Source organism: Arachis hypogaea, chromosome 9 (genome assembly GCF_003086295.3).
Source record: "Arachis hypogaea cultivar Tifrunner chromosome 9, arahy.Tifrunner.gnm2.J5K5, whole genome shotgun sequence".
In the NCBI taxonomy this organism is placed as follows: Eukaryota; Viridiplantae; Streptophyta; class Magnoliopsida; order Fabales; family Fabaceae; genus Arachis; species Arachis hypogaea.
This window is the reverse complement of record NC_092044.1, coordinates 46,004,230-46,015,612: the sequence shown is the minus strand read 5'-3', so window position 1 is coordinate 46,015,612 and position 11,383 is coordinate 46,004,230. Positions and strand designations below refer to the sequence as shown.

Genomic DNA, 11,383 nt, shown 5'->3' with positions numbered 1-11,383 from the left:
TCGGCGCGTACGCGCCATGTACGCGTGCGCGCTCACGGGGCATCTTGTAATGTGCGCGGAAGCGTAATGTACGCATGCGCGCCCATGAAGATTATGGCCTAGCCGCTACGCAAGCTGGCTCGTGGCTTGGCTCTTGGCTTCGACTTCTAACTGCTCGATCCACGCGGACGCGTCAAGTGCGCGCACGCGTCCATGCTGAGATTTCCAAAGTTCAATTCTCATGCTCCCTTCCTTTGCACCCATCCTCCTTCTCTCTTCCGGTCCATCCCTACCCTGTATTCTGAAACCACTTAACACACAGGTCACGGCATCGAATGGCACCAAGAGAAGATTAGAAATGTATCTAATTTAGTGCAAAATAAGCATGTTTTCATTCAAGAGGCAAAATTAGGAAAGGAACACAGAGTCTTGTATTTTAATATAGAAAGCGTGTGGAATTATTGATAAAACCCCCGAAATCAACATAAGATAAACCCTCAAAATGGGTATATCATGGCACCTAAGGCCGGAAAAACCTCTAGAAAGAAGAAAAGGGAACGCAGTTGCTTCCAACTCCGAGTCATGGGAGACGGAGAGATTTATCTCAAAAGCCCATCACTAGAAAGAGGATGGAGCAAACAAGAGAGCCCGCTCATGGACCTCAACAAGAGCATGAGGAAATTCCAAAACAAGAAATTCCTGAGATGTCTCAAGGGATGCATTTTCCTCCACACAACTATTGGGAGCAACTCAACACCTCTTTCGGAGAATTGAGTTCCAACATGGAGCAACTAAGAGTGGAGCACCAAGAGCACTCCATCATCCTCCATGAAATTAGAGAGGACCAAAGAGCCATGAGGGAGGAGCAACAAAGGCAAGGAAGAGATATTGAGGAGCTTAAGCACTCCATAGGATCTTCAAGAGGAAGAACTAGCCGCCGTCACTAAGGTGGACCCGTTCTTTAATTTCCTTGTTATTTGTTTTTCTATTTTTCATTTCCTTTGCTTTATGCTTTGTCTATGTTTGTGTCTTTATTACAATGTCATTAGTATCTAGTGTCTATGTCTTAAAGCTATGAATGTTCCATGAATCTCACACCTTTCTTGAATAAAAAATATTTCTATTTGCAAAAGAACAAGAAGTATATGAATTTCGAAATTTATCTTGAAATTTGTTTAATTATTTTGATGTGGTGGCAACACTTTTTGTTTTTCTGAATGAATGCTTGAATAGTGCATATTTTTTATAGTGAAGTTTATGAATGTTAACATTTTTTGCTCTTGAAAGAATGATGAAAAAAGAGAAATGTTATTGATAATATGAAAAATCATAAAATTGATTCTTGAAGCAAGAAAAAGCAGTGAAAAACACAAAGCTTACGAAAAAAAAAGGCGAAAAATAAAGAAAAAGAAAACAGAAAAAGCCAATAGCTCTTTAAACCAAAAGGCAAGGGTAAAAAGGATCCAAGGCTTTGAGCATTAATGGATAGGAGGACCCAAAAGAATAAAATCCTGGCCTAAGGGGCTAATTCAAGCTGTCCCTAACCATGTGCTTGTGTCATGAAGGTCCAAGTGAAAAGCTTGAGACTGAGTGGTTAAAGTCGTGATCCAAAGCAAAAAGAGTGTGCATAAGAACTCTGAGCACCTCTAACTGGGGACTCTAGCAAAGCTGAGTCACAATCTAAAAAGGTTCACCCAGTTATGTGTCTGTGGCATTTATGTATCTGGTGGTAATACTGGAAAACAAGATGCTTAGGGTCACGGCCAAGACTCATAAGTAGTTGTATTCAAGAATCAACATACTAAACTAGGAGAATCAATAAAACTATCTGAATTCTGAGTTCCTATGGATGCCAATCAATCTGAACTTCAAAGGATAAAGTGAGATGCCAAAACTGTTCAAAAACAAAAAGCTACTAGTCCCGCTCATCTAATTAGAACTAAGCTTCATTGATATTTTGAAATTTATTGTATATTCTCTTCTTTTTATCCTATTTTGTTTTTGGTTGCTTGGGGACAAGCAACAATTTAAGTCTGGTGTTGTGATGAGCGGATAATTTATACGCATTTTAGCATTGTTTTTACATAGTTTTTAGTATGTTTTAGTTACTTTTTATTATATTTTTATTAGTTTTAGGCAAAAATCACATTTCTGGAATTTACTATGAGTTTGTGTGTTTTTTTGTAATTTTAGATATTTTCTGGCTGAAATTGAGGGACCTGAGCAAAAATCTGATTGAGAGACTGAGAAAGGACTGCAGATGCTGTTGGATCCTGACCTCCCTGCACTCAAACGCGTTTTTCTGGAGTTACAGAAGTCCGATTGGCGCGCTTTCAATTGGGCTGGAAAGCTAACATCTTGGGCTTTCCACCAATATATAATAGTTCATATTTTGCCCGAGATTTGATGGCCCAAACTGCCATTAAACGCCAGTCAGAGACTATTTTCTAGCGTAAAACGCCAGAACTGGCACACTTCTTGGTGTTAAACGCCCATTTTGGCACCCAGGGTGGCGTTTAATCCAACTTGAGGCATATGCACGTGGAAGCTTGAAAGCTTAGTCCAAACACTCACCAAGTGGGCCCCGAAAGTGGATTTCTGCAGTATCTACACCTAGTTTTTCATTTTCTGTAAACCTAAGTTACTAGTCTAGTATAAGAACTACTTTTAGAGATTCATTTGGTAACTTATGATATTTTACATCTCATATTGTATCTTCTATGGCATGAGTCTCTAAACCTCATAGGTGGAGGTAAGGAGCTCTGTTGTGTTTTAATGGATTAATGCAATTACTATTGTTTTTTATTCAATCACGCTTGTTTCTGTTGTAAGATATTCCCTCGTACCTCAATATGAAGAATGTAATTATCCGTGACACTCATTATCATTCTCAAATTTATGAACGCGTGCTTGACAACCACTTCCGTTCTATCTGAGCTTACGTAGTCATTGGGCGACAGCTTGAGTGCGTATCTCTTGGGTTTCTAATCCATGAGTTTGACTTGCATCTCCTGACAACAGAGCATTCAAACTCGTGAGATCAAAACCTTCGTGGTAGAGACTAGAACCAATTGTAGCATTCCTGAGATCTAGAAAGTCTAAACCTTGTCTGTGGTATTCTGAGTAGGATCTGGGAAGGGATGACTATGACGAGTGGTGGGCGAAATTGTGATCATCAATGGCGCCATCAATATGGTACGCACAATTGTAATCTCAACTCTTTTATCACAACTTCGCACAACTAACCAGCAAGTGTACTGGGTCGTCCAAGTAATAAACCTTACGCGAGTAAGGGTCGATCCCACAGAGATTGTTGGTATGAAGCAAGCTATGGTCACCTTGTAAATCTTAGTCAGGCAAACTCAAATGGTTATGAATGATGAATAAAACATAAAGATAAAGATAGAGATACTTATGTAATTCATTGGTAGGAATTTCAGATAAGCGTATGAAGATGCTTTGTCCCTTCCGTCTCTCTGCTTTCCTACTGTCTTCATCCAATCCTTCTTACTCCTTTCCATGGCAAGCTGTATGTAGGGTTTCACCGTTGTCAGTGGCTACAATCCCGTCCTCTCAGTGAAAATGTTCAACGCACCCTGTCACGGCACGGCTAATCATCTGTCGGTTCTCAATCAGGTTGGAATAGAATCCAGTGATTCTTTTGCGTCTGTCACCAACGCCCAGCCTTCAGGAGTTTGAAGCTCGTCACAGTCATTCAATCATTGAATCCTACTCAGAATACCACAGACAAGGTTTAGACCTTCCAAATTCTCTTGAATGCAGCCATCAATTCTAGCTTATACCACGAAGATTCCGATTAAGGGATCCAAGAGATATCCACTCAATCTAAGGTAGAACGGAGGTGATTGACAGTCACACGTTCATAGGTGAGAATGATGATGAGTGTCACGGATCATCACATTCATCAAGTTGAAGAACAAGTGATATCTTAGAACAAGAACAAGCTGAATTGAATAGAAGAACAATAGTAATTGCATTAATACCCGAGGTACAGCAGAGCTCCACACCTTAATCTATGGTGTGTAGAAACTCCACCGTTGAAAATACATAAGAACAAGGTCTAGGCATGGTCGTGAGGCCAGCCTCCCAATGATCTAAGATAGCATAAGAACAAGGATAGCTACCAAGATTAAAATACAATAGCAAAATGTCCTATTTATAAAGAACTAGTAGCCTAGGGTTTACAAAGATGAGTAAATGACATAAAAATCCACTTCCGGGCCCACTTGGTGTGTGCTTGGGCTGAGCATTGAAGCATTTTCGTGTAGAGACTTCTCTTGGAGTTAAACGCCAGCTTTTGTGCCAGTTCCGGCGTTTAACGCCGGGCATTCTTGAGCTGATTTGGAACGCCGGTTTGGGCCATCAAATCTTGGGCAAAGTATGAACTATTATATATTGCTGGAAAGCCCAAGATGTCTACTTTCCAACGCCATTGAGAGCGCGCCAATTGGGCTTCTGTAGCTCCAGAAAATCCACTTCGAGTGCAGGGAGGTCAGAATCCAACAGCATCTGCAGTCCTTTTCAGCCTCTGAATCAGATTTTTGCTCAGGTCCCTCAATTTCAGCCAGAAAATACCTGAAATCATAGAAAAACACACAAACTCATAGTAAAGTCAAGAAAAGTGAATCTTAACTAAAAACTAATAAAAATATACTAAAAACTAACTAAAACATACTAAAAACAATGCCAAAAAGCGTATAAATTATCCGCTCATCACAACACCAAACTTAAATTGTTGCTTGTCCTCAAGCAACTGAAAATCAAATAAGATAAAAAGAAGAGAATATACAATGAATTCCAAAAACATCTATGAAGATCAGTATTAATTAGATGAGCGGGGCTTTTAGCTTTTTGCCTCTGAACAGTTTTGGCATCTCACTCTATCCTTTGAAATTCAGAATGATTGGCTTCTTTAGGAACTCAGAATCCAGATAGTGTCATTGATTCTCCTAGTTAAGTATGATGATTCTTGAACACAGCTACTTATTGAGTCTTGGCCGTGGCCCAAAGCTCTCTGTCTTCCAGTATTACCACCGGATACATACATGCCACAGACACATAATTGGGTGAACCTTTTCAGATTGTGACTCAGCTTTGCTAGAGTCCCCAATTAGAGATGTCCAGGGTTCTTAAGCACACTCTTTTTGCCTTGGATCACAACTTTATTTCTCTTTTTCTCTCTTTTTTTCTTTTTCTTTTTCCTCCTTTTTTTCGTTTTTCTCCTTCTCTTTTTTTTTGTATTCACTGCTTTTTCTTGCTTCAAGAATCATTTTTATGATTTTTCAGATCCTCAGTAACATGTCTCCTTTTTCATCATTCTTTCAAGAGCCAACATTCATGAACAACAAATTCAAAAGACATATGCACTGTTTAAGCATACATTCAGAAAACAAAAATATTGCCACCACATCAAAATAATTAATCTGTTATAAAATTCAAAATTCATGCAATTCTTCTCTTTTTCAATTAAGAACATTTTTCATTTAAGAGAGGTGATGGATTCATAGGACATTCATAACTTTAAGGCATAGACACTAAGACACTAATGATCACAAGATACAAACATAGATAAACATAAGCATAATTTTCGAAAAACAGGAAACTAAAGAACAATGGAAATTAAAGAACGGGTCCACCTTAGTGATGGCGGCTTGTTCTTCCTCTTGAAGATCTTATGGAGTGCTTGCGTTCCTCAATGTCTCTTCCTTGTCTTTGTTGCTCCTCCCTCATGATTCTTTGATCTTCTCTAATTTCATGGAGGAGAATGGAGTGTTCTTGGTGCTCCACCTTTAGTTGTCCCATGTTAGAACTCAATTCTCCTAGGGAGGTGTTCAGTTGCTCCCAATAGTTTTGTGGAGGAAAGTACATCCCTTGAGGCATCTCAGGGATTTGATTGATGAGAGGGGTCTCTTGTTTGCTCCATCCTCTTAGTGATGGGCTTGTCCTCATCAATGGGGATGTCTCCCTCTATGTCAATTCCAACTGAATAACAGAGGTGACAAATGAGATGAGGAAAGGCTAACCTTGCCAAGGTAGAGGACTTGTCTGCCACCTTATAAAGTTCTTGGGATATAACCTCATGAACTTCTATTTCTTCTCCAATCATGATGCTATGAATCATGATAGCCTGGTCTATAGTAACTTCGGACCGGTTGCTAGTGGGAATGATTGAGCGTTGGATAAACTCCAACCATCCCCTAGCCACAGGCTTGAGGTCATGCCTTCTCAATTGAACCGGCTTTCCTCTTGAATCTCTCTTCCATTGGGCGCCCTCTTCACAAATGACTGTGAGGACTTGGTCCAACCTTTGATCAAAGTTGACCCTTCTAGTGTAAGGGTGTTCATCTCCTTGCATCATGGGCAAGTTGAATGCCAACCTTACATATTCCGGACTAAAATCCAAGTACTTCCCCCGAACCATAGTAAGCCAATTCTTTGGGTCCGGGTTCATACTTTGATCATGGTTCTTGGTGATCCATGCATTGGCATAGAACTCTTGAACCATTAAGATTCCGACTTGTTGAATGGGGTTGGTAAGAACTTTCCAACCTCTTCTTCGGATCTCATGTTGGATCTTCGGATATTCACTCTTTTCGAGTTTGAAAGGGACCTCGGGGATCACCTTCTTCAAGGCCACAACTTCATAGAAGTGGTCTTGATGCACCCTTGAGATGAATCTCTCCATCTCCCATGACTCGGAGGTGAAAGCTTTTGCCTTCCCTTTCCTCTTTCTAGAGGTTTCTCCGGCTTTGGATGCCATAAATGGTTATGGAAAAACAAAAAGCAGTGCTTTTACCACACCAAACTTAAAAGGTTTGCTCGTCCTCGAGCAACAGAAGAAAGAAAAGAGTAGAAGAAGAAGAAATAAAGGAGATGGAAATGGCTTTGTGGTTCGGCCAAAGGGGGAGAAGTAGTGTTTAGGTTGTGTGAAAATGAAGGAGTGAAGAGGGGTTTATATTGGGGTGAAGAGAGGGGTAGGGTTCGGCTATGGGAGGGTGGGTTTGGGAGGGAAAGTGGTTTGAATTTGAATGGTGAGGTAGGTGGGGTTTTATGAAGGATGGATGTGAGTGGTGAAGAGAAAGATGGGATTTGATAGGTGAAGGGTGTTTGGGGAAGAGGTGTTGAGGTGATTGGTGAATGGGTGAAGAAGAGAGAGAGTGGTGGGGTAGGTGGGGATCCTGTGTGGTCCACAGATCCTGAGGTGTCAAGGAAAAGTCATCCCTGCACCAAGTGGCGAGCAAAATTGCTTCCTGTGCCAATTCTGGCGTTAAACGCCGAGCTGGTGCCCATTTCTGGCGTTTAACGCCAACTTCTTGCCCTTTCCTGGCGTTTAACGCCAGTCTGGTGCCCCTTTCTGGCGTTAAACGCCCAGAATGGTGCCAGACTGGGCGTTAAACGCCCATCTGCTAGCCTTACTGGCGTTTAAACGCCAGCAAGTTCTCCTCCAGGGTGTGCTATTTTTCTTTCTGTTTTTCTTTCTGTTTTTGCTTTTTCAATTGATTTTGTGACTTCTCATGATCATCAACCTACAGAAAACATAAAATAACAAAGGAAAATAGATAAAATATAATATTGGGTTGCCTCCCAACAAGCACTTCTTTAATGTCAGTAGCTTGACAGTGGGCTCTCATGGAGCCTCAAAGATGCTCAGAGCAATGTTGGAACCTCCCAACACCAAACTTAGAGTTTGACCAAACTTAGAATTTGGTTGTGGCCTCCCAACACCAAACTTAGAGTTTGACTGTGGGGGCTCTGTTTGACTCTGTTTTAAGAGAAGCTCTTCATGCTTCCTCTCCATGGTGACAGAGGGATATCCTTGAGCCTTAAACATAAGGGATTCTTCATTCACTTGAATGATCAATTCTCCTCTGTCCACATCAATCACAGCCTTTGCTGTGGCTAGGAAGGGTCAGCCAAGGATGATGGATTCATCCATGCACTTCCCAGTCTCTAGGACTATGAAATCAGCAGGGATGTAATGGTCTTCAACTTTCACCAGAACATCCTCTACAAGTCCATAGGCTTGTTTTCTTGAATTGTCTGCCATCCCTAGTGAGATTTTTGCAGCTTGCATCTCAAAGATCCCTAGCTTCTCCATTACAGAGAGAGGCATGAGGTTTACACTTGACCCTAGGTCACACAAGGCATTCTTGAAGGTCATGGTGCCTATGGTACAAGGTATTGAAAACTTCCCAGGATCCTATCTCTTTTGAGGTAATCTCTGCCTAGACAAGTCATCCAGTTCTTTGGTGAGCAAAGGGGGTTCATCCTCCCAAGTCTCATTACCAAATAACTTGTCATTTAGCTTCATGATTGCTCCAAGGTATTTAGCAACTTGCTCTTCAGTGACATACTCATCCTCTTCAGAGGAAGAATACTCATCAGAGCTCATGAATGGCAGGAGTAAATCCAATGGAATATCTATAGTCTCAGTGAGAGCCTCAGATTCCCATGATTCCTCATTGGGGAACTCATTGGAGGCCAGTGGACGTCCATTGAGGTCTTCCTCAGTGGCGTTCACTACCTCTTCCTCCTCTCCAAATTCGGCCATGTTGATGGCTTTGCACTCTCCTTTTGGATTTTCTTCTGTATTGCTTGGAAGAGTACTAGGAGGGAGTTCAGTAATTTTCTTGCTCAGCTGACCCACTTGTGCCTCCAGGTTTCTAATGGAGGACCTTGTTTCAGTCATGAAACTTTGAGTGGTTTTGATTAGATCAGAGACCATGGTTGCTAAGTCAGAAGCGTTCTGCTTAGAACTCTCTGTCTGTTGCTGAGAAGATGATGGAAAAGGCTTGCTATTGCTAAACCTATTTCTTCCACCATTATTGTTGTTGAAACCTTGTTGAGGTCTCTGTTGATCCTTCCATGAGAGGTTTGGATGATTTCTCCATAAAGGATTATAGGTGTTTCCATAGGGTTCTCCCATGTAATTCACCTCTTCCATTGAAGGGTTCTCAGGATCATAAGCTTCTTCTTCAGATGAAGCTTCCTTAGTACTGCCTGGTGCATTTTGCATTCCAGACAGACTTTGAGAAATCATATTGACTTGCTGGATCAATATTTTGTTCTGAGCCAATATGGCATTCAGAGTATCAATCTCAAGAACTCCTTTCTTCTGATTCGTCCCATTGTTCACAGGATTCCTTTCAGAAGTGTACATGAATTGGTTATTTGCAACCATTTCAATCAGCTCTTGTGCTTCTGTAGGCGTCTTCTTCAGATGAAGAGATCCTCCAGCAGAGCTATCCAAAGACATCTTGGACAGTTCAGACAGACCATCATAGAAAATACCTATGATGCTCCATTCAAAAAGCATATCAGAGGGACACTTTCTGACCAATTGTTTGTATCTTTCCCAAGCTTCATAGAAGGATTCTCCTTCCTTCTGTCTGAAGGTTTGGACTTCCACTCTAAGCTTACTCAATTTTTGAGGTGGAAAGAACTTTGCCAAGAAGGCATTGACTAGCTTTTTCCAAGAGTTCAGGCTTTCTTTAGGTTATGAGTCCAACCATATTCTAGCTCTGTCTCTTACAGCAAAAGGGAATAGCATAAGTCTGTAGACCTCAGGGTCAACCTTATTAGTCTTGACAGTGTCACAGATTTGCAAGAATTCAGCTAAAAACTAATGAGGATCTTCCAATGGAAGTCCATAGAACTTGCAATTCTGTTGCATTAGAGAAACTAATTGAGGCTTAAGCTCAAAGTTGTTTGCTCGAATGGCAGGGATAGAGATGCTTCTCCCATAGAAGTCGGGAGTAGGTGCAGTAAAGTCACCCAGTACCTTCCTTGCATTGTTGGCATTGTTGTTGTTTTTGGCTGCCATGGGTTCTTCTTCTTTGAAGATTTCTGTTAGGTCCTCTACAGAGAATTGTGCCTTAGCTTCTCTTAGCTTTCGCTTCAAGGTCCTTTCAGGTTCAGGGTCAGCCTCAACAAGAATGTTTTTGTCTTTGCTCCTGCTCATATGAAAGAGAAGAAAACAAGAAAATATGGAATCCTCTACGTCACAGTATAGAGATTCCTTGAGGTGTCAGAGGAAAAGAAAAATAGAAGGCAGAAGTAGAAGAATTCGAACTTATCAAGAGAGATGGAGTTTGAATTGTGCATTAAGGAATAGTGTTAGTCCATAAATAGAAGGATGTGATAAGAGGGGAAGAAATTTTCGAAAATAAATGAAAAACATTTTGAAAAATACTAATTGATTTTCGAAAACCAAGGGTGGAAAAGAAATCAAGTGATTTTTGAAAAAGATTTTGAAATAAGAAATTAAAAAGATATGGTTGAAAACTATTTTGAAAAAGATGTGATTAAAAAGATATGATTGGTTTTTAAAAAGATGTGATTGAGAAGATATGATTTGAAAAACATTTTAAAAAGATTTGATTTTAAAAATTAATAACTTGGCTAACAAGAAAAGATATGATCCAAACATTAAACCTTTCTCAACAGAAAAGGCAACATACTTGAAATGTTGAATCAAATCATTAATTGATAGCAAGTATCTTTGAAAATGGAAAAAAATTGATTTTGAAAAAGATTTGATTGAAAAGATTTGATTTGAAAAAGATTTGATTTTGAAAAGATTTTGAAAACTAAAAAAATTTGATTTGAAAACAAAATCTTCCCTCTTGTGCCATCCTGGCGTTAAACGCCCAGAATGGTGCACATTCTGGCGTTTAACGCCCAAACCACTACCCTTTTGGGCGTTAAACGCCCAGCCAGGCACCCTGGCTGGCGTTTAAACGCCAGTTTTCCTTCCTTACTGGGCGTTTTGAACGCCCAGCTTTTTCTGTGTAATTCCTCTGCTGAATGTTCTGAATCTTCAATTCTCTGTATTATTGACTTGAAAAGACACAAATTAAAAATATTTTTGGATTTTTAATAATGAGGAATAGTCAAAATGCAACTAAAATCAAATAACAATGCATGCAAGACACCAAACTTAGCAGTTTGTATACTACTGACACTAACAAAATGAGAATACACATGAAAAACAACAAAACACTCAAGTCAATAGAATTCAAAGATCAGAGCAATGAAATCATCAAGAACAACTTGAAGATTAATGAAGACACATGAATGAATGCAAGAAGAACAGAAACAAGCAATTGACACCAAACTTAAAATGAGACTCTAGACTCAACAAGAAACAAAAAATACAATAGCAAAATGTCCTATTTATAAAGAACTAGTAGCCTAGGGTTTACAAAGATGAGTAAATGACATAAAAATCTACTTCCGGGCCCACTTGGTGTGTGCTTGGGCTGAGCATTGAAGCATTTTCGTGTAGAGACTTCTCTTGGAGTTAAACGCCAGCTTTTGTGCCAGTTTGGCCGTTTAACTCCCATTCTTGTGCCAGTTCCGGCGTTTAACGTTGGGCATTCTT

General features: G+C 40.2%; 1 non-coding gene across 1 annotated transcript; it reads left to right on the top strand.

The window, feature by feature from the left end:
* The first annotated feature begins 9,310 nt into the window (after positions 1 to 9,310).
* On the top strand, positions 9,311 to 9,418 carry LOC112713301 (small nucleolar RNA R71). The gene has a single exon (XR_003158275.1). It is a non-coding gene; the product is annotated as a small nucleolar RNA R71 (small nucleolar RNA).
* Positions 9,419 to 11,383: the final 1,965 nt, after the last annotated feature.